General features: G+C 42.9%; 1 protein-coding gene across 30 annotated transcripts in view; it reads right to left on the bottom strand.

Annotated features, from left to right (window-relative positions):
• CAMK2G (calcium/calmodulin dependent protein kinase II gamma) overlaps positions 1–22,645 on the bottom strand; it is a 304,863-nt gene that overhangs the window by 223,850 nt on the left and 58,368 nt on the right. The gene's annotated exons all lie outside the window — the stretch shown is intronic.

Here is a 22,645-nt window from a genome sequence, read left to right as displayed (position 1 = left end):
GTTCCTAGAATAGCTTTGATGAGATGTTTGTTATGTATGCAGTAGGCGAGTGATGTGGGTTTTGTATAGTTTACTATCTTGTGTGTGCCCGTGGTGCTGTGTACTTGATCCTGCAGTAGATATGTGATGTATAGTTTACTATCTTGTGTGTGCCCATGGTGCTGTGTACTTGATCCTGCAGTAGATATGTGATGTATAGTTTACCATCTTGTGTGCCCGTGGTGCTGTGTACTTGATCCTGCAGTAGATATGTGATGTATAGTTTACTATCTTGTGTGTGCCCATGGTGCTGTGTACTTGATCCTGCAGTAGATATGTGATGTATAGTTTATTATCTTGTGTGTGCCCATGGTGCTGTGTACTTGATCCTGCAGTAGATATGTGATGTATAGTTCCCTATCTTGTGTGTGCCCATGGTGCTGTGTACTTGATCCTGCAGTAGATATGTGATGTATAGTTTATTATCTTGTGTGTGCCCATGGTGCTGTGTACTTGATCCTGCAGTAGATATGTGATGTATAGTTTACTATCTTGTGTGTGCCCATGGTGCTGTGTACTTGATCCTGCAGTAGATATGTGATCTATAGTTTACTATCTTGTGTGTGCCCGTGGTGCTGTGTACTTGATCCTGCAGTAGATATGTGATGTATAGTTCCCTATCTTGTGTGTGTCCGTGGTGCTGTGTACTTGATCCTGCAGTAGATATGTGATGTATAGTTTACTATCTTGTGTGTGCCCATGGTGCTGTGTACTTGATCCTGCAGTAGATATGTGATGTATAGTTTACTATCTTGTGTGTGCCCGTGGTGCTGTGTACTTGATCCTGCAGTAGATATGTGATGTATAGTTTACTATCTTGTGTGTGCCCGTGGTGCTGTGTACTTGATCCTGCAGTAGATATGTGATGTATAGTTTACTATCTTGTGTGTGCCCGTGGTGCTGTGTACTTGATCCTGCAGTAGATATGTGATCTATAGTTTACTATCTTGTGTGTGCCCGTGGTGCTGTGTACTTGATCCTCCAGTAGATATGTGATGTATAGTTTACTATCTTGTGTGTGCCCGTGGTGCTGTGTACTTGATCCTGCAGTAGATATGTGATGTATAGTTTACTATCTTGTGTGTGCCCATGGTGCTGTGTACTTGATCCTGCAGTAGATATGTGATGTATTGTTTACCATCTTGTGTGTGCCCATGGTGCTGTGTACTTGATCCTGCAGTAGATATGTGATGTATAGTTTACCATCTTGTGTGTGCCCATGGTGCTGTGTACTTGATCCTGCAGTAGATATGTGATGTATAGTTTACTATCTTGTGTGTGCCCGTGGTGCTGTGTACTTGATCCTGCAGTAGATATGTGATGTATAGTTTACCATCTTGTGTGTGCCCATGGTGCTGTGTACTTGATCCTGCAGTAGATATGTGATGTATAGTTTACTATCTTGTGTGTGCCCATGGTGCTGTGTACTTGATCCTGCAGTAGATATGTGATGTATAGTTTACTATCTTGTGTGTGCCCGTGGTGCTGTATACTTGATCCTGCAGTAGATATGTGATGTATAGTTTACTATCTTGTGTGTGCCCATGGTGCTGTGTACTTGATCCTGCAGTAGATATGTGATGTATAGTTTACCATCTTGTGTGCCCGTGGTGCTGTGTACTTGATCCTGCAGTAGATATGTGATGTATAGTTTACTATCTTGTGTGTGCCCATGGTGCTGTGTACTTGATCCTGCAGTAGATATGTGATGTATAGTTTATTATCTTGTGTGTGCCCATGGTGCTGTGTACTTGATCCTGCAGTAGATATGTGATGTATAGTTCCCTATCTTGTGTGTGCCCATGGTGCTGTGTACTTGATCCTGCAGTAGATATGTGATGTATAGTTCCCTATCTTGTGTGTGCCCATGGTGCTGTGTACTTGATCCTGCAGTAGATATGTGATGTATAGTTTACTATCTTGTGTGTGCCCATGGTGCTGTGTACTTGATCCTGCAGTAGATATGTGATCTATAGTTTACTATCTTGTGTGTGCCCGTGGTGCTGTGTACTTGATCCTGCAGTAGATATGTGATGTATAGTTCCCTATCTTGTGTGTGTCCGTGGTGCTGTGTACTTGATCCTGCAGTAGATATGTGATGTATAGTTTACTATCTTGTGTGTGCCCGTGGTGCTGTGTACTTGATCCTGCAGTAGATATGTGATCTATAGTTTACTATCTTGTGTGTGCCCGTGGTGCTGTGTACTTGATCCTCCAGTAGATATGTGATGTATAGTTTACTATCTTGTGTGTGCCCGTGGTGCTGTGTACTTGATCCTGCAGTAGATATGTGATGTATAGTTTACTATCTTGTGTGTGCCCATGGTGCTGTGTACTTGATCCTGCAGTAGATATGTGATGTATTGTTTACCATCTTGTGTGTGCCCATGGTGCTGTGTACTTGATCCTGCAGTAGATATGTGATGTATAGTTTACCATCTTGTGTGTGCCCATGGTGCTGTGTACTTGATCCTGCAGTAGATATGTGATGTATAGTTTACTATCTTGTGTGTGCCCGTGGTGCTGTGTACTTGATCCTGCAGTAGATATGTGATGTATAGTTTACCATCTTGTGTGTGCCCATGGTGCTGTGTACTTGATCCTGCAGTAGATATGTGATGTATAGTTTACTATCTTGTGTGTGCCCATGGTGCTGTGTACTTGATCCTGCAGTAGATATGTGATGTATAGTTTACTATCTTGTGTGTGCCCGTGGTGCTGTATACTTGATCCTGCAGTAGATATGTGATGTATAGTTTACTATCTTGTGTGTGCCCATGGTGCTGTGTACTTGATCCTGCAGTAGATGAGTGATGTGGATGTTACTTTATTATGATGCTGTGCTTGGTTTTATGCCCATATCCTGATGACAGGATGGGAAGAATAGTCATGGGGTTGGTCCCGGTCAGCCTTTCCCTGCCAGGCTTGATTGACAGATGTCATCCTATATGGCAGTGGTCTCCAACCTGCAGACCTCCAGATGTTGCAAAACTACAACTCCCAGCATGCCCGGACAGCCTCCAACCTGCGGACCTCCAGATGTTGCAAAACTACAACTCCCAGCATGCCCGGACTGCCATTGGCTGTCCGGGTATGCTGGGAGTTGTAGTTTTGCAACATCTGGAGGTCCGCAGGTTGGAGACCACTGCTATATGGGTATAGAGTGAGGCACAGCAGGGTAGGGAGTAGCCAACAGGGTCCCTTGCAGCATCTCAGGATAAGTTGTAACAGTTTTATTTAGACATGAAACATCTTACAGGATCCCTTTAAACTTTTTTACACCCTACTCCCTTGCTACCGTGTTTCTCCGAAAAAAAGACCAGGTATTATATTAATTTTAGTCACAAAAAACACACTAGGGCTTATTTTCAGGGCTTTATTTATGGTACCGTATGTACATTGAACAACATGGCGGCTCCACGGTATTTACACACCCCCCCCCCCCACACCATTATCATCATGTGATGGACGCAGCTCTGTCCCCCAACGTCCCTCCCTCCCCCACTCCAGTTAATCATCCCAGCGCTGCACCCCACATCGGGGTACTAATCGTTTGTCACCCGCGAGCGCAGCTTCTCTCCCCCCCCTGCCAAATAATTATCAGCCGCTGTGCTGTACTCAGTCTTCCTGTGCCCGGGCTGCAAATATTAAAGAACAAACTTTAACTTACCTTCATCCACCGTTCCCCTGTTGCTAAGGCACCGGCCTCATGGTCCCTCCGCAGTTCTTGCTGCTTCCTGGTGTTGGGACGTCACAGAGCCTTCAGCCTATCACCGGCTGCAGCGATGTCCCGCCTCGGCCAATGATAGGCTGAGCTGACTGTTAAACGGAGGTAAGTAAAAGTTTGTTTTTTAATATTTGCAGCCCGGGCATTGTCTAGGTCAGTTTTCTCCAACCTGCGGACCTCCAGATGTTGCAAACATTTGCAACATCTGGAGGTCCGCAGGTTGGAAACCACTGGTCTAGGGCTTATTTTCGGGGTAGGGTGTATCCTTCCAAATGTGAGTAGCAGACAGTGCGATAAAGATGAAAGGTAGTATGGCTGCAGGATCCGACTACACGTTGTTTGCTTGCTGCCTGATACCATGGAGAAGCAAAGACTGAATAAACGTCATAGGAACAAAACTATAGAAAACTTTTAATCATCGTCTACTACAATGTTGTGTTTTTCATTTTAGATGCATTGAGCAAATAAATAAATCAGCAGCTTAAATGGATATGCCCTGTAATGCTAGGCATAGGCTCTTGGACTGGAGGGTAACCCTCTTTGTAACCTAATGTTCTAATAGGGAATATGGACAGGAACCCCTTTGTCTAAAACTGAACGTGTGCCAGGTCATTTATTTGGGTTTTATTTTCCAGCTGCTGGTTTTCATTAACGTATCACTATGCAGTGCTGGTTCTGCATATTAAGTCCCAGCGTTCTGCATGTCCATCTGTCTGTCAGTATACAGAAGCAATTCAGCAGAGCCAAATAGTCATATGAGAAGGCATCTGAAAGTGAATCAGCAAGGAGCCTATCATAACATTACTGTATTTTATAGCCAATAAAAACCAAGAAGAACATACTATACTCAGAAATACATCCACCCACACAAAGCACCTGGAGGAGTGCAGCTGAATGCTTATCTGGGGATACAGGTGACTCGCTCCTTGGAAGATACATTGAACTTGGTCATGGTGACAGGTGGGTGGAAGGGAGTGGTGCTGGTGATAAGACCCCACACCCCCTCTCAGCCTTGCAAATGATTGACATTTACTGCACTGTATATAGTAACAGATATCTGCATAGGAACGAGAGACACACACACATACACACGCGCACACATACATACATACACACACACACACACACATACACACGCGCACACATACATACACACACACACACATATACACACGAGTTGTAGGTGAGAGATCTTCAGAGAACATGACAAGCTCACATTATGTAAAACACGCTTACACCCCCCTTTAAGACACTACCTATAGCTACAGTGAGGTACAGTAACATAAGATTGCTGTTTAATATATTTTGAATAATGACATTATTAAAAAAATAAATATTATACGTTTTATTTATTTAGATATACTTAGCCATAAACACACGAATGTCTGGGCAGATTCTGCTGTTTTACCAGTGATTTGCCAAGGGCGCGTTCCCTGTTTTTTATCCCGTTTTGGTTCTGTTCGTGCAGGCTGTAAACAGATTAAAAAAGGTTTAAAAAAATCCCATTCATGTCAATGGGATTTTTTTTTTTTACAATCCTTTTACATCCGTTTGCACCCGTCTGCGCTCATTTCTGTTTAGCTTTTTTTTTATGCCAGAAAAAAACGGCACATGCAGTATTTTTTCTTTCGCCAAAAAAACTGAAGAAAAAACGGATACAGTAAATTTAACATTGAAGTCTATGGAAAAAGGATGAGCCTTTAATGTCAACTGTTTGCGTCCGTTTTTTTCATGCTCAGAACAATTATTTTTTTTGTTTATTAACTGAACAATAACGGATCCAAACGGATAACATCTGTTTGCATCAGTTACTGTCCGTTTTTTTATTTTTTTATTTTAGTCAGTCTTTAGTTTTGGTGGGAGAAGAACGGGATGGGTCTAGACGGCCGTGTGAACGCAGCCTATCAATGCAATCTCTGTCGGGGTTAGCAGACCCTCCACCCGCTTTGTGACAGATCCAATAGTCTGTGTGACAGTCCTCCTCTGTAATAAAAACATACATAAACTAGCTTGTTCAGCTATGGGTCCTTAATGCCAGCCTGAAATGATCTGACTTTTAAAAGGAAATTTTAACAGTATGCAATAAAGTTGGTTAAAAAAAAAATTGTTTATTATTGTAACTTTCTGAATCAGATTGTTGCCATGCCAACTGTCTGACCACCCCTTATCTGATGTCAGATTGGGCCTGAAGAAGGAAGCACTGGACAATCCCTTTAAGCTAAAAGCACCAACCTACAGCCTTCTGACAGATCTGTTGTAAATGCTTGTATTGCGGAGCATCTTTTCTGTAAACTCCACATTGAACGTCTAATTGGGGTTGACAGAGTCATAGTGTACAGAGACACATCCAAGGGGAATATAAACACTCAGCGGTCAATTTGTTTATACATTTCCAGAAGGAATAACAGGAACGGCACAATACAGATTAAAAAAAAAAAAGATGTTCCAGAATTGTCATTTCATAGTATTTACTTAGACCAGTTTGGAGAGGCCACAGGTATATAACAGTGTCACTGCTGTACAGTGGCCTACATAGGAGCCTTCTGTCAAAGGTACACATTGGGAAATAGACCACTCTAGTGACCTACAATCGGATGACGGTACGGATGCCAAAAAATGCACTGGAGTGGTGTCGTCTTGGATAATGCACTGGTCCATACGATACATATATATCCATACACTATAGCAAACAAAATGTAGAGCAGCGCCCAAATAAAACAGCAGGTGGTGCAGGCAGCAGTAAAAAATCCTAGGTCAAGGCAGGTTACACATCCAAGAAGAGGCTGCAGCACTCAAGGTCATGAGTGTAATTAAAGGTGTTTATTCCATATCAATACAGTATTGTAGTAGCTGTATTGATATGGAATAAACACCTTTAATTACACTCATAACCTTGAGTGCTGCAGCCTCTTCTTGGATATATATATATCCATACACTATATATCCATACGCTATATATACACATACACACACACACATACATACATACAGGCATGGCCGTAAATGTTGGCACCCATGAAATTTTTAAGAAAATTAAGTATTTCTCACAGAAAAGGATTGCAGTAACACATGTTTTGCTATACACATGTTTCTTCACTTTGTGTGTATTGGAACTAAACCAAAAAAGGGAGAAAAGGCATATTGGATATAATGTCACACAAAACTCCAAAAATGGTCTGGACAAAATTATTGGCACCCTCAACTTAATATTTGGTTGCACACCCTTTGGAAAAAATAACTGAAACCAGTGGCTTCCTATAACCATCAATAAGCTTCTTACACCTCTCAGCCGGAATGTTGGACCACTCTTCCTTTGCAAACTGCTCCAGGTCTCTCTTATTGGAAGGCGCCTTTTCCCAACAGCAATTTTAAGATGTCTCCACAGGTGTTCAATGGGATTTAGATCTGGACTCATTGCTGCCACTTCAGAACTCTCCAGCGCTTTGTTGTCATCTATTTGTGGGTGCTTTTTGACATATGTTTGGGGTCATTGTCCTACTGGAAGAAACAAGATATCGGACACAAACCCAGCTTTAAGACACTGGGCTGTACAGTGTGACCCAAAATCCTCAGATTTCATGATGCCTTGCACACATTCAAGGCACCCAGTGCCAGAGGCAGCAAAATTGAACCTCCACCATATTTCACTGTAGGTACTGTGTTCTTTTCTTTGTTGGCCTCATTCCATTTTCGGTAAACAGTAGAATGATGTGCTTTACCAAAAAGCTCCATCTTGGTCTCATCTGCCCTTAAGACGTTTTCCCAAAAGGATTTTCTTACTCAAGTTCATTTTGGCAAAATGTAGTCTTGCTTTTTTATGTCTCTGTGTCAGCAGTGGCGTCCTCCTGGGTCTCCTGCCCTAGCATTTCATTTCATTTAAATGTCGACGGATAGTTCGGCTGACACTGATGCTCCCTGAGCCTGCAGGACAGCTTGAATATCTTTGGAACTTGTTTGGGGATGCTTATCCACCATCTGGACTATCCTGCATTGACACCTATCATAAATTTTTCTCTTCTGTCCACAACCAGGAAGATTAGCTACAGTGCCATGGGTTGCAAACTTCTTGATAATGTTGCACATTGTGGACTAAGGCAAGTCTAGATCTCTGGAGATGGACTTGTAACCTTGAGATTGTTGATTTTATTCCACAATTTTGGTTCACAAGTCCTCAGACAGTTATTTTCTCCTCTTTCTGTTGTCCATGCTTAGTGTGGCACACACAGATACACAATGCAAAGACTAAGTGAACTTCTCTCCTTTTTTTAAAGGAGCATCACATGCTTGAAACCATCAACTTTTATTAGGGGATGGAGATTTTTCACATTTATTGCCTTTTTATTTATTTTTTATTTTTTTTACAATTTTTTCTAGTCCCCATGGAACAGTGTTGTCACACAGTGTGTCTCCAGTTGTTGCAGTTAGATGTTCTGGCCAAAAGCTGTACGGGCATGCTGGGAGTTGTAGTTTTGCATCAACTGGAGACACAAAAATGTAATCTGTTGCTTGCAGACACTGATCAATGCTATGCCATAGGAGCCTATAGCACAGTACTGATCAGTGTTATCGGCGCTTCATTACTACAGGCTGCCTGCATTATTGGAGCACCAATCGGACAGGAAGAAGGAAATCTCCGCCCTACCTCTCAGCTGATCCGGACCCCGCAGGGATTTCCACGGGTGTCTCGATCAGCTCCAATGAGCTACTGGCACTTGTTTTCAGCATTTTAGATGCTGCAATCAACTTTTATTGCGGTGTCTAAAGAGTTAATGTCTGGCATTAGCCATTATAAAGCAGCTCAACTGCTGAGCTCTCTTCATAGACATGCTGCACGGCTGTGCCGTATACATACAGCAGCCAGTAGGGATCGACCGATTATCGGTATGGCCGATATTATCGGCCGATAATAACGATTTTGGGCATTATCGGTATCGGCAATTACCTTGCCGATAAGCCGATAATGCACCCCCACGACCCGCTGCACCACGACCGCCCCCCCCCCCCCCCCCCCCGACCCACTGCACCGCGTCGCACCCCCCACCGTAGTGCTGGGCGGTATACCAGTATGGATTTTTGCCCATACCGCTATACCGGTCGGGCCCCTCCCCCACCCTCCGAGTCAATAAAAAAAAATTAAACTTACCCGTAATGGGGGTGGTCCGGGCCATCCATCCTTCCTTCCTGTAGTGACCGGCGGCATTCCGGGTGGAGGGTGAACCGGTCCGGGCTGTCCTTCTCCGGGGGTCATCTTCTCCACTCCGGGCAGGCTCTGGCCTAGTACGCTGCATAGACGCCGCTACGCCGTGACGTCAGGTGCGTCGCTGCGCACGGGTGTCACTGCGCAGCGACGTCTATGAAGCGTACTAGGCCGGAGCCTGCCCGGAGTGGAGAAGATGACCCCCGGAGAAGAAGGACAGCCCGGACCGGTTCACCCTCCACCCGAAATGCCGCCGGACACTACAGGAAGGAAGGATGGCCCGGACCACCCAGACAGGTAGGGGGAGAGAAGCGGGTGGTGGCGGCCTATGGCACCGCAAAAGCCACTGCAGTGCATTGATTTAAAGCTCCCGCTTTAAATCAATGATCTGCAGCGGTGTCGAGGGGGGATAAATAGCTGATAACTTATACCGGAATATCGGTATAAGTTATCGGCTATCGGCCCTAACCTCCACCGATTATCGGTATCGGCCCTAAAAAACCGATATAGGTCGATCCCTAGCAGCCAGTCATGAAAGGGTTAAGTCCTCAGCGCTGGGAGGAGAGACTGTGAGAAGTAGGAAGGGTGGACTGTGACGCACAGGGCCTTGGCCTGCCGCTGCTGGAGCCCTGTGACCGGCTCAGCTCTCGTGTTTCATCTGCTTGTCTGCTTCTGCGCGGCATGGCCCGGCCTGCGTCTCACTGTTTCTCCTAATAATCACTAATACAAGGTGAAAAAAAACTAAAAAACGGGGTGCTCTTTCGTGTAGTATTGCAGTCTCAAGTAGACGTGGCCCACCACCACACCCATTGTGTCGTACTAACCTGTTGGAGTTGTGCAACAGAGCAGGCACAACACTGTGATAAGCTTAGGGTGGAGTGGATTTGTGCAGATTGCAACTCAATATCCCCTATCCATATCCCCGAGGGTATGAAATATGGAATCAGGATAAACAGACAAAAAAAATGGGGAGTCGGTAGAGCGCTGCTGCTTGCAAGAAAGGGACTCTGGACGCCACAGATGCACAGGACGATTTATAAGAATAAAATATACTGGACAACGCGTTTCGGCACTGACACGCACCTTCCTCAGGTCCACAAAGAATTAGGTCTGATGCGTCCTTAAGTGTCTCCTGTGTGTGCATTGGTGGCCTACGTGCGTTGTTGGCATACGTGCGTGTGCGTTGGTATACCACCAATGCAGGCGCACAGGAGACTTCAGGACCCATCAGACCTAATTCTTTGTGGACCTGAGGAAGGCGCGTGCCAGTGCCAAAACGCATTGTCCAGCATCTTTTATTCTCATAAATCGTCCTGCGTATCTTTGGCATCCAGAGTCCCTTTCTTGCAAGCAGCAGTGCACTACCGACTCCCCATTTTTGTCTGTTTATCCCGATTCCTAAAAATCGCACAAGGGCGAAATCGCTATATCGCAATTCGCAAAAAATCACAATTCAATTGCGATATATCGAGCAGCACTAATATATATGTATGAAAGCCACAATCAAATAAACAATTAGCAGAGCAGGGACAAATACTATAAGTGACACGTTTATATGGGTTTTCGCATAAAAGAATTCCCAGCTTTGTGTTGAACATGCTGTATTTCCAGACAAGAGCTTTCAAAGGCTTCATAATATCACAAATGAGAAGAGGTAAGCCTTTAAACACATCACAAGGTTTTTGCAGATCCCTAAAGATATGTCACCAATTCACAGAATTATTCAAATGGAAAGTGCTGGGATCGGGAAGGAGACTCGGCTAATGGCATCTAATTTAACAAATTAGTAAGTACAAGGCTGCTTATGTTTCTCCACCGCTGCCCAGTAATATAGGCGAGACTTAATAATACAGCGCTGCCGAGGAGTCCGTGTATTTTACTTCACAAGCCTTCAATTTAAACACACATCTCCAGGCAGATAGCAGTTCACGCGGCTGCCCTTTTTCAGCCCATCTCTAACATTCTCTCTGTGGAGCCAAGTAACAATCCTGCACAAGAACATGGAGCGCAACAACTCGGGAACTTCTACTAAAATCTCTGCTTAGAAATGTGGTTTGGTGGAAGAAATTCTTGGTAAAAGGTAAAAAACACACACAATGTACCGTATTTTTCGTCCTATAGGACGCACCGGCGTATAAGACGCACCCAATTTTTAGGGGCAAAATCTAAAAAAATAGAGATTTTGAACCCAATAGTGGTCTTCAACCTGCGGACCTCCAGATGTTGCAAAACTACAACCCCCACCATGCCCGGACAGCCGTTGGCTGTCCGGGCATGCCGGGAGTTGTAGTTTTGCAACATCTGGAGGTCCGCAGATTGAAGACCACTGAATAGGAGGTAATACTCACGTGTCCCCGCCGCTCCGGACCCATCACCACTGCCCTGGATGTCGCTCAATCGCTCTCGCCGTGTCCCCGTCGCTCCGGAACGTCTCTGCTGCCGGCCGGGTATCCTCGCTCTCCGTCGCCGTCATCACGTCGTTACGCACGCCGACGCACGTATGCGACGACGTGATGACGAGGAAGGAGAGCGCCGGCATACAGGGGATCCCTGAACGGAGAAGACACCGAGGAGGCAGGTAAGGCCCCTCCCGGTGTCCTGTAAGCACTAACCCGGCTATTCAGTCGGGCTGTTCGCCACTGCAGTTGATCATATGCAATACTGCTGTTAAAGGGGTACTCCAGAGAAGAAAAAAACAAAAACAAATGAACTGGTGTCTGAAAGTTATACAGATTTGTAAATTACTTTTATTTAAAATTTCTAATCCTTCCAGTATTTATCAGCTGCTGTATGCTACAGAGGATGTTAAGTTGTTGTTTGCAGTCTGACCACAGTACTCTCTGCTGCCACCTCTGTCCCTGTCAAGAACTGTCCAGAGTAGGAGCAAATCCTCATAGAGCAAACCTCTCCTGCAGAGGACAATTCCTGACAGTAAGGCTATGTTTACTCGGGAGCGCAGGCAAAACATGTGGGCGCTAGGACCGCTCGGAAATGCGCCGTCTCAGACAGCAACGCATTTCCATGCGGAGTCCACAGAAAGAATAGACATGTCTATTCTTTCTGTGGACACTGGAATTTGAATTTCCGTGCAGGAAACATTCTGCTATGTGAACAGTGCCACAGAATCCCATTGAAATCAATAGGACCCTGCTGCGGCGGAATCTCCGTGCGGCATTCCAATTTAGACTGCACATGGCCTACTGCAATGTGTGTTCTTACCCTACAGTTAATGCATCCTTATTATTATTTTTATTATCCTCCATTATAAAACATATGTGACATTTTAAAAATATAGAATAAAAAAAAAAAAATATGAGTAAATTACCAATAACCACCATCTGTACTTCGCACAATATAATAAAACATGAGCCTTCATCTTGATGTTCTCCACAAGCCACAGGTTACAGTGTACAGCTCTAACACGACAAATTATTTATAGTCAACCTTAGCAGAAGCCACCGAGGCTTGGGAAAAGGACATTAAGAGAATTCCTCTGGAATTATCTTCCAGAAACACTCTAGCCTTTTACGGAAAAGGTCCTGTAAAAAAATATTTGCAGACAGTGTTGTACGTGAAGAATGATGAATCACTGGTCAGTTATACCATGCCACTGTACTGACAAAAGAGAACAACACAGTGGTTTTATGACACCAGGTCAACGCTGTAATATCTAGTACTACCAAAGAAGGAAACCTATCACCTCTACTGAGAACAATCTTCTCATAATCTAATAAAACAGATTTCCTCTACAAAATAATAAGCTTTTAGTCATTCTTATACTTTACTAAAATGGGAACCCAAAGGCTGCAGTCATGACCACCTGAAACCCCCTCTCAGTTCAGCCGTCAAGTATTCATTCAAGGATGTTGGGCTGGGCAGTAGGGAGACAAGTATAGGAGTATAGCAGCTTGGACAAGGGGGCATATTATGGACACATTTTTGGAAGGTGCCAGTTTGGGTCATCACAAACACAGTCAGGTCAGGACTTGCATTTGTAATACGGATGCAAAAATGCACATCTAATACGCTCATGGGAAACTGGCCTATATGGTAGCCAGCCCTTAGAGAAAGTGCAAGAAGGAAGGAGTTATAGCACCATGCAAGCTCAGTCATCTGTGCAGAAGGCAGAATCGGGAAGGTTTTAAATAAGAAGGTTGTACCTGATATGACAGCTGCCTCTGTAAAGCAATATGTCTGTCATCCGGCTGAGTTTCCCTCCGATGCTGTAGAAAAAGCACTGGAGGGAAACTGATTGTAGAACTGATCCCGCCAGATGGTGGAACACGCTGCATGGGCGCCGGACAGGGGAACGCATCTTGCTGTGTTCCCCTGTATGGCATGCACACTTATTGGATGTCAGATCTAAATAACCAGCGGACTTTTGTCATCAGGTGTGGCAAGTTTTGGTCTGGGTTCAATGAACCGGACACCGGACATATGTGAACCCCCTTTAAAATGTTAAAAAATATTTTACCAAAGCATTTGTTAATTATGTGTGTTCTTTTTTTAGACTTTTGAATGACATATTCACCTAGTTATGGAGTAATATTAAAGGGATGGAAGAATCACAATGTCGCTAGTCTGAAGACAAAGAGGGAGATTTATCAAAACCTGTGTAGAGAAATTGTGTTGCAGTTGCCAATAGCAACCAACTAGATTGCTTCTTGCATATTTAAAAAGGCTTCTGAAACATGAAAGAAGCGATCTGATTGGTTGCTATAGGAAACTACACCATTCCTGTACTAAGGTTCTGATAAATCTCCCCGCCAAAAACTCTAAAGCCACTCTAGTCTGCTAGCTTCATCATGTAGAAGAACCATGAATGTACAGCACACTCCACACTAACACTGAACGCACAGAGGTGCTCTGTTTTTGTTTACACATTGCCCATCATCATCGTCTGCGTCACCTACTCCAACAGCAAATGACTCCAGGCTTTCATAGTGCACACTCAGCCATTACGAGAGTGTCTGTCAGAGGCAGACAATTCCAGTTTGCAGGTGCAGCAGCGGCAATGGTGGGGATGTAACTAACTATATTTCAATGCAAGTAGAAATTCAAAAGAAGAGACCTCATTGGTTTATCTGTATAGTCAGTCAGGATCTAGAACAAGGAATAAGAACCTTTTTCACAGGAAATTGCACTGCACACATCTGGTGCTCATTGATTTCCACAGAGCTAAAAGCATATGCAAAAAGTATGTTATAGAACTGGAGGAGCTGAGCAGATTGAAATCTAGCTTTGTGGGGAAAGTTACAACATAACTTGTCATTTATTCATTTAAATCCCTGCTCATACTAGCTTCAGGAGTCCAATGGGTGGTCCTACTCAATGATTAACAGCCTTCCCTATATGAATTTGCATCCATAAGACAGTCCACTGGATTCCTTAAAGGGGTTCTCCACCATAAGGTGATTTTAGTACGTACGTGGCAGACAGTAATGGACATTCTTAGGAAGGATCTGCGCTTGTCTTGGGGATAAATGGCTATGTTATGAGATTACCATAACATTGTGGCTAGCTTGTTGTGAACTGGTATTTCCTGTTTGACTTTTCTTTTTTTGACTACAAATCCCACAATTCCATTTTCCTCCCTCCCACACATCAGCCATGCCACACATTGAAACATAAATGAGCTGCATCCATTCAAAGACCTGTGGTTTTCAATCAGGGTGCCTACAGCTGTTGCATTAGTTGCAGATTGCTCCCTCTCCCACCAAGTGATCGCTCCACCCATTGAAGTGGACAGGCTCCCTGTCATCAGCTGACTAGTGAGTCAGGTCTCGGCCGCATTACAAGCTGGGACCCAAGCTGGAAAAAATCTGAGACAACAGTCATTTTGTATGCTGATACAAATAAATATTGGGGTGAAAATCACAGAAGAATTGTGAGAAAACTGTCACACACAGGTACAGACACTATATTATGAACTACACTAACTTTACAGACCCTGTAGCATAGTGAAATAAAAAAATTCCTGGAATACCCCTTTAACCCAGAATAAGAAAGGATATAGAGTACTACATGAAAAGTCGAATTTTAAACCAGGAAAAAGCTTCTGGATAGGGAATATGTTTTAGTGCCTGGAATACCAATTTAAGCTAAATCTGCCTGCAAATTTACTGAATTTTAAATATGACAGATTAACTTTAAAGAATTATCCTAATCTAATAAGGTCATGGCATAATGCAAGGATATACATTCAATTTAAGATTTGTGGGGGTCCACCTTTAAAGGGGTATTCCACTGCCCCAGCATTTGGAACATGTTGTTCCGAACGCTGGGTGCGGGCTGCGGGAGTCATTATGTGCCACCCATGCCCCTTGTGATTTCACCCCACACCCCCTCAATGCAAGTCTATGGGAGGGGGCGTGGCATCCACCACGGCCCCTCCAATAGACTTGCTTTGAGGGGGCGTGGCATGAAGTCACAAGGGGCATGCCCCTGACATCACAACCCCGAAGCCCCCACCCAGCGTTCGGAACAACATTTTCCGAACGCTGGGGCAGTGGAATACCCCTTTAAGACCTCCATCAATCCTGAGAATGAAGAGGCTGGTTTATATCCAATGTTCTTTACGGGAGAGCACTAAGAACTACAAATCAAAGATGGAGTTTTAGAATTACAGAATGTATCCATAAAACACAGTCAATGGTGACTTAGTCCACATACAGTAATATGTTGGATGGAATAGAAAAAAAGAAAGAAAGAAAATTTGTCCTGTGATGAGTAGCGTCCACTGGAAAGCTAGGTGACATTTGCACTGTTGTCACCAGGATCTGGCAGACTATTCCTTAAGTTCTAAATATAGTCCCTCATTCAGCTTCCACAGCAAGGAGGGGAGTGGATGCTGGTTTATATATGGTCAAGGAAAAATAATTCAATCAAGAGCGGAGGGAGAAAGGGGTGGGGAAGGGAGAGAAGCGGAGAAAAGAAAGAACAGGTGTTCAGACACAAGTTGATATCACGCAAGGGCCATACAGTAAAATCTGTTCAGAATATGGTATTGGCAACCTAACCATATGAGGATGGTAGCATATCAAAAGCAAAAACATAAAAAGAAGCCTCTCATATCAAAAAAGTTTACAAACCCAACTGCAGCATAACATATCCAAAAGTTAAAGGGGGATTTCAGGGTGAAGTAAAAATGAAAAAGAAACCTGCCTGATCCCCCCCACACCTGCCAATCCGCCACCTCCCAGTGTCCGACGCTCACCACAGACTCTAGTGACCCTGCAGGAACTGCCCAAAGCGGATCCCCACTGCAGACAGTAAAGGGCTAAATGGGCAACTCATGCAGGGTTAAAACAACGCAGGAATCCGTTGTGAGCATCAGGACCAGAAGCTGTAAGAGATCAGGGCTGATGAGTATGTTTTTTTTCCCTTCTTATATCACCCGGACTTTCTAATTTAATTTGGGGCTGAAATACCCATTAAAACTCATTATTCCACCACCTTCTTAATGTTCAAACGTCCAATAACGAAAACCAGTTACTCCTGTCCCGGACTGTCCTCTTGATTTATACATTTATTAATATCCACAGAATATGCCATAAAATTCGGCACATGTGGGTCCCACTTCTAAGACCAGCAACAATCTTCAGAATGGGAGTTCCCCAAACTCCTGTCCCACCAACTCAAAAGGCCATATCCAGGTATCTACTAAATGGAGAGGTAGCTGGGAATAAGTAAACAGACAGGTTTGCTATGTTATGTTTCCATAACAAGAGAAATAAATGGGAGTTATAGGAAGAAGAAGAGTTCCACAGTGAGCTCCACTGAGCTTAAAAGGGATGTCTGACAATAAAACCTATTTTAACTGTTATACGTTAACATATTGGCAAATAAAGATATTTTTACTACCCTTCTGTGGGCTTTCATGCTATCCTTCTGCTCTTAATGCAAATTGCTCTTTTATCTTCATTAGCCCAACTTCCTGTCTAGTATACATTCGGTAATGTATTTCCTGTTCCTGTGTACATTGTAGCTGAAAAATTTGCAACCTCTGTCTCCTTCCCACTATGATATCTTGACTATAATCCCTCCCACATAGTAAGGCTTCTTTCACACTGCCATTGTGACACGGCAGTGTGATGTCCGTCGGGGAGCCCAGGTAGAATAGAGGAATGAAAAATACATCATGCAATGTTTTTTTCCGTCCACTACTCCCATCAAAAAACAACAGCGCTCAACGGACACCATTAAAGTAAATGCAATCTGTCGGGACCCGTTGTGTCCCGTCAAAAATAACATCCATTAAGGCACAAAAAAGAAAAAAAATGCCTGATGGACGTTTGCCAACGGGGTACCACGTCAGTGTGAAAGGGGCCTAAGAGGGAGATGGAGTTGGCTGAATTCCCACCTAGAGTGCACACAGAAAAAGGATTTATTTTATAGGATGTACACCAGACCGGAATTTGGGCTAGCTAACAGTCTGCATCAAAAGCAGAAGGAAAGTGTGAAACACCACAAAAAGGTAGTAAAATAACTTTATTTACCAATAAAGGTTTCATAATTAGACAGTTGAAAATAGATTTCATATTTGAGAAACCCCTTCATATCTCACAATGAAAGTTACAATTATAGTAAACCTCTCAGCCACCGCTTTAATCACTTATAGCCTAAAAGCAGCACCTCACCAGGCAGGATAGGACGCCATTCAGGACACAGGTGAATGTCTTAAACGTGAGACCTGCATCTACCAAACATTTATGGAGCACCCATTAAGGGTCTATTCACATGCACAGTATCTTGTGCATATTTGGTGCGCAAGATTTTATGTTGAGGATTTCAATGTAAACTAAATAACTGAACACAGCTTCAAATGTTACACATGAAATATGCATCAGATCCCGTACGTGTGAACGTACCCTAAAAGAGGATTTATTACAGCCCTGTTCACACTGCACTTAAGAGATACTTTCCTGGAAATAATTCTGACATATGCCTCCAATTTACTGTACATCCTAGTATAGACATACAGTAAGTTCTCAAACTTCAATTGGAGGGGAAAGGTACGATTTTCAAATTACACAAAAGTAACTTGATACAATAATTCATTTCTAGATATTCTATGTGCCTAAAACAATAACTGCATTTAACTCCCAGCAAACATGTTAAGCCTAGTGCTACAGCATGTCAACGATACCTGATAATTCTCATTCATCCAGCGGAGAAAAGGAATCTACAACTCTATGAATAATCTAAAAGTGAAATTCTTTAGAATTGACATTCACAAGTAAAAACCAGAAAAGAGAAAACAAAAAAGAAAGTGAGCTTTTAAAGAACATAATAAGAAAAAAAAATCTTGCTCTTCCGGATCAAGGTACTTTCTAAAGATGTAAATCAGGGTTGGGAGAAGGTATTTTGATGCCCTAGGCAGATTAGGTAAAATGCTCTACCCCCATTCAATCTATTCAGAACTCATCCAATGGTAATAACATGCTTGCACTCGCTCCTTCAGTCAGGTACAGGTGTACTCTACCACTGCATAACCAATATAAGCAATAATGCAGTTATATGGTGACTGTATAAGGCTATGTTCAAACGGCAGAATTTCCAAGAGGAATTCTGTGGGAATATTCCGCTTGGAAATTCTGCTACATCAGAATCCCATTGATTTCAATGGTATTCTGCAGCATTGTGCACACGGCGGAACTTGATGTTATGGTCAGTACTGACCGTGGCATCTAAGGGCATAAATGGCTGGGATCAGAGGTATCTCAGATCCAGGCTGTCCCAGCAGGAGCCGGGCTGTGAAGAGGAGTTAGGACTGGAGCATGGAGGAGGGGATAAGAATTTAACCTTTTTAAACTTTTTTGTGTGTGTATGTGTGTGTTAAAAAAAACACCAACAATTATTCCCCTTTGGAACTCTGTCAGGTCTCTCACATCACACTCCTAAAATAAACAAACAGCTATTTGAAACATGCAAGTATTAAAGTTTATTAAAGTTTATTAAAGCGTACACGTCAGCAACCCGTCCAACAAAAAAAAAAAAAAGACTTTTTTAATATATCACTCAGTACCTAATCCTGACCATGTACATCTAATTTTTATGTGTCTAGCACCTTTATTTATTTTATTACACTTTTAATTTAGCTCACTAGTCTGAATTCCTCTCAAAGGGAGGGGGCGTGGCCTCACTGTGCAGGTCTCCGCCCCCTCCCTCAGTATGCTGTCTGCTCACATCTCCCCTAGTATTAGCAAAACTACAACTCCCAGCTTGTCCTCACTGACAGTAGCGGGACACAAGCTGACAGTGGGAGGATTTTTTCTCCAGCTGTGAGCCATGCACTCACAGCTGTCAATCAAGGAAGTGTGTCCATGACATAGGTGATGACGTATGGACACAGCAGGACTAGTATATGTCCAAGCAGGCAGGGTGTCAGTTGTTTGACTGGCTTTTTCAATAAGAGATACTGAAAATTTTCTAATGAAAGCAATTTCAAAACCTATTGGTTTTGCATGCTTTAAAACATATCAAACGTTTTTGTATCCGACAGTGCACATTTAAGAGTAATATTAGCTATGTAACGTTAGGAGACATTATTGGTGATAATAGGGCAGTCAGGAAAAGTTCAACTTGTCCAAAAATAGGGGGGTGGAAATGAAAAAAAATAATAATAATTACTTGTCCAAGGGACTGAAATGAAAATAGTACGTAAATAAAGTCTTTATTAGTTTTTGCACTTTAGTTTTTTCCTCCTTATCTTATAATAGCCATAACTCTTATTTTTCCATCTACAGACTCATAGGAGGCTTGTTTTTTGCGGGACCAATTATACTTTGTAAAGACAACTTTTATTTTTCCATAACTTACACTCGGAACAAAAAAATATTTGAGGTGAAATAAAAATTTTTAAAAACTTATTTTTTTTCCCGCCATTCACCTTGTGGTCAAACTTACATATTTTAATACTTTAGGTCAGCCTGATTACACCAATACCAAATATTATTATTTTTTATTTTTTACTTTTTAATAAAAAATAAATAAAAAAAATTCCTGACCCCATAACACTTTTATTTTTCCGTATACTGGGCTGTATGATGGCTCATTTTTGGTCTGTAATCTGCTGTATGTATTGGTACCATTTTGGTACTGATCGGACTTTTTGAACACTTTTTACTTTTTTTCTGGGATAGGTTATAAAAAAAAGTTTATTAAAAAAGTTTAATGCATGCACTATTTCTCCCGTTACTATCTTCCATGACCAAATAACGGCCGTTATTAATAACTGGCTATAACGGGTTAAAAAAGGATCATGTAAAAATCCCATAGACTATAATGGGATTTTCTAACGGCCGTATAGGATTTTGTAACTGCTGTTTTACAGACCATTTTCAGACAGAACTTCAAACGGATCTTTAAAACAGAGTAATTTTGAAGTGTGAAAGGAGCCTAAGGGTTAAATAACTGTATTATCTGGTTAAGGTGCCCTTACACACACATCTCTATGGCTAACAACTATCAGTCCCGTTCACCTCATAAACAAAAATGTTCAGCTGAACTAAACGTGAATGGGGAGAGGGGAGGTAAGCCACTGCCAGACAGCTCTGATGGTAGCTTAACTCTTGGAAAACAAATAGGTTGGAATTCAACATGGTGAAACCTTTTCTCCTCCTACAATAATTAACGGAGAGTGTTGGGACACTCCCACACACATTATAAACTGTTCAACCAAAAGCATTGGAACCTCAGCACAGGGGGACAAAGCGCTTTTCCCTGGGAACAGATGTAGATTTCTACTATTTGTAAATATAAGAATATAAAAAAGACAAATGTAGAATTCTAAGTGACATATTTCCGCGAGCAGAAGGTGTATGTGTTTATAAGAAGCTTGCAGAATGAGGACTACTGGTCTAAATGCAATCTTTTCAGAGCGTAAATAAAAATTATCTAATAAGTTCACAGAAATGGGAGTGCATCTTTCTCTCTTATTTATTGAGCCTGACATTCAGCCAAAACTATAAAAAATGTCTGGAAATTCCTTCCCAAATCTGGATATACCAGATAGACATCACACACATAACAGAGCACTGCAGGGAAATAAAATCAAGTTTGTATCGTGCAACAAGTGCGGTACTAAGGCAACAGAAGCTCTTTCTGGAAATAGCATGGTAAGTTTATTCTTCAAGCTGATCTGCAGTACAGAATGCCATTTTGTTCCCTGCAGTAAAACACACACCCTGTACCCTTCAGGACAGGATGCTGAAAGCTACCCCAGACTTTACGTAAATAGGCACTGTGAGATACAAAAACTTTTGATATGTTGTAAAGCATGCAAGGTTTTGCAATTGCTTTCATTCAGTCAAACAACTACCCCCCCCCCCCCATGCTTGGACACATACTAGTCCTGCTGTGTCCATGCATCATCACCTACATCATGGACACACTTCTTTGATTGACAGCTGTGAGCACAGGGCTCAGAGCAGGAACACACTGTCTTCCCGCTGTGACACGTATCCCCAGCAGGGATACATCGCGCTGTAGTGGACACATTAATTTCTGTACCCCCAGATCTTCACTCTCAGGGATTGGGGGGACTGAAGCACAGCGCTGCAGGGGAGATAACTGACATGTATCCCCAGGGGGGGATACATCGTGCTGCGGGCGACAGGTTGCTTTCGCTTCACTGCCTGCTCTGCCACTCACAGTCAGCCTCCGGCACCCCTCGCATCTCTGCCCGCCCCGCCACTCACTGTCCGCCGCTCACATCTCTGACCCCCCCCCAGACCTCACATCTCCCCTAGGGTTAACTATATTAAAAAAAACACACAGCATGCCCTGACACTGGACCATCTTCCTGCTCACATCTCCCCCTAGCATTAGCAAAACTACAACTCCCAGCATGCCCTGGGAGTTGTAGTTTTACTAATGCTAGGGGAGATGTGAGCAGACAGCATAGTGATGGAGGGGGCGGAGACCTGCACAGTGAGGCCACACCCCCTCCCTTTGAGAGGAATTCTGACTAGTGAGCTAGAATAAAAGTGTAACATAAAAAAAAAAGATGCTAGGCACATAAAAATTAGATGTACGTGGTCCGGATTAGGTACTAAGTGATATGTTAAAAGAAAGTTTTTTGTTGGATCTGACAGGTACGCTTAAAAAAAATTTTTTAAACGACAAGCTTTGCAGTTTTTAATGCTAGAAGGCGCAACAGACATCTACAAAATGTAATACAATAGCTTTAAATGGCCACTGTCATTAGCAACAAGTCAAACGTTTTGCTCAGCAGGGAGTGGGGTGGGGTCAGGCTGGTAGCAGTCTGAGTGTTCAGCACATTCTCTCCTGGCTCCATGTCACGTGATCAAGACAAACTCACCATGTAAGTCTATGAGAGTGTCTTGATCACGGGACAGAAGCAGGAGAGGAAATCAGGGAGAGGAGAGCGCAGACGTGCAGACTTCTGAACACTCAGACTCCTGCTGATCAATACTTGCGATTTTGACTAAAATGACCTTTTTACTTTGCAATGGTAAGAGATTTATGAAGTGTCGCAATGCCCTCAATTACGCTGCAAACATACACCAGCCAAGACTTCGCTTACAAAAGTCACACGGATAAAAAAAAAAATCTAAAAAAAGTCTCAGAAAAGACGCAATGAAGGAACAACACAAAATGGTGTTCTGAAGTAAAATATCATAAAAATGTGTATAGACACAAGGAAGGAGTTTCAAAAA

This window comes from Hyla sarda, chromosome 7 (assembly GCF_029499605.1).
Source record: "Hyla sarda isolate aHylSar1 chromosome 7, aHylSar1.hap1, whole genome shotgun sequence".
NCBI classification, from domain to species: Eukaryota; Metazoa; Chordata; class Amphibia; order Anura; family Hylidae; genus Hyla; species Hyla sarda.
The sequence above is the reverse complement of the archived record's forward strand: the minus strand, read 5'-3'. Positions and strand labels throughout refer to the sequence as shown.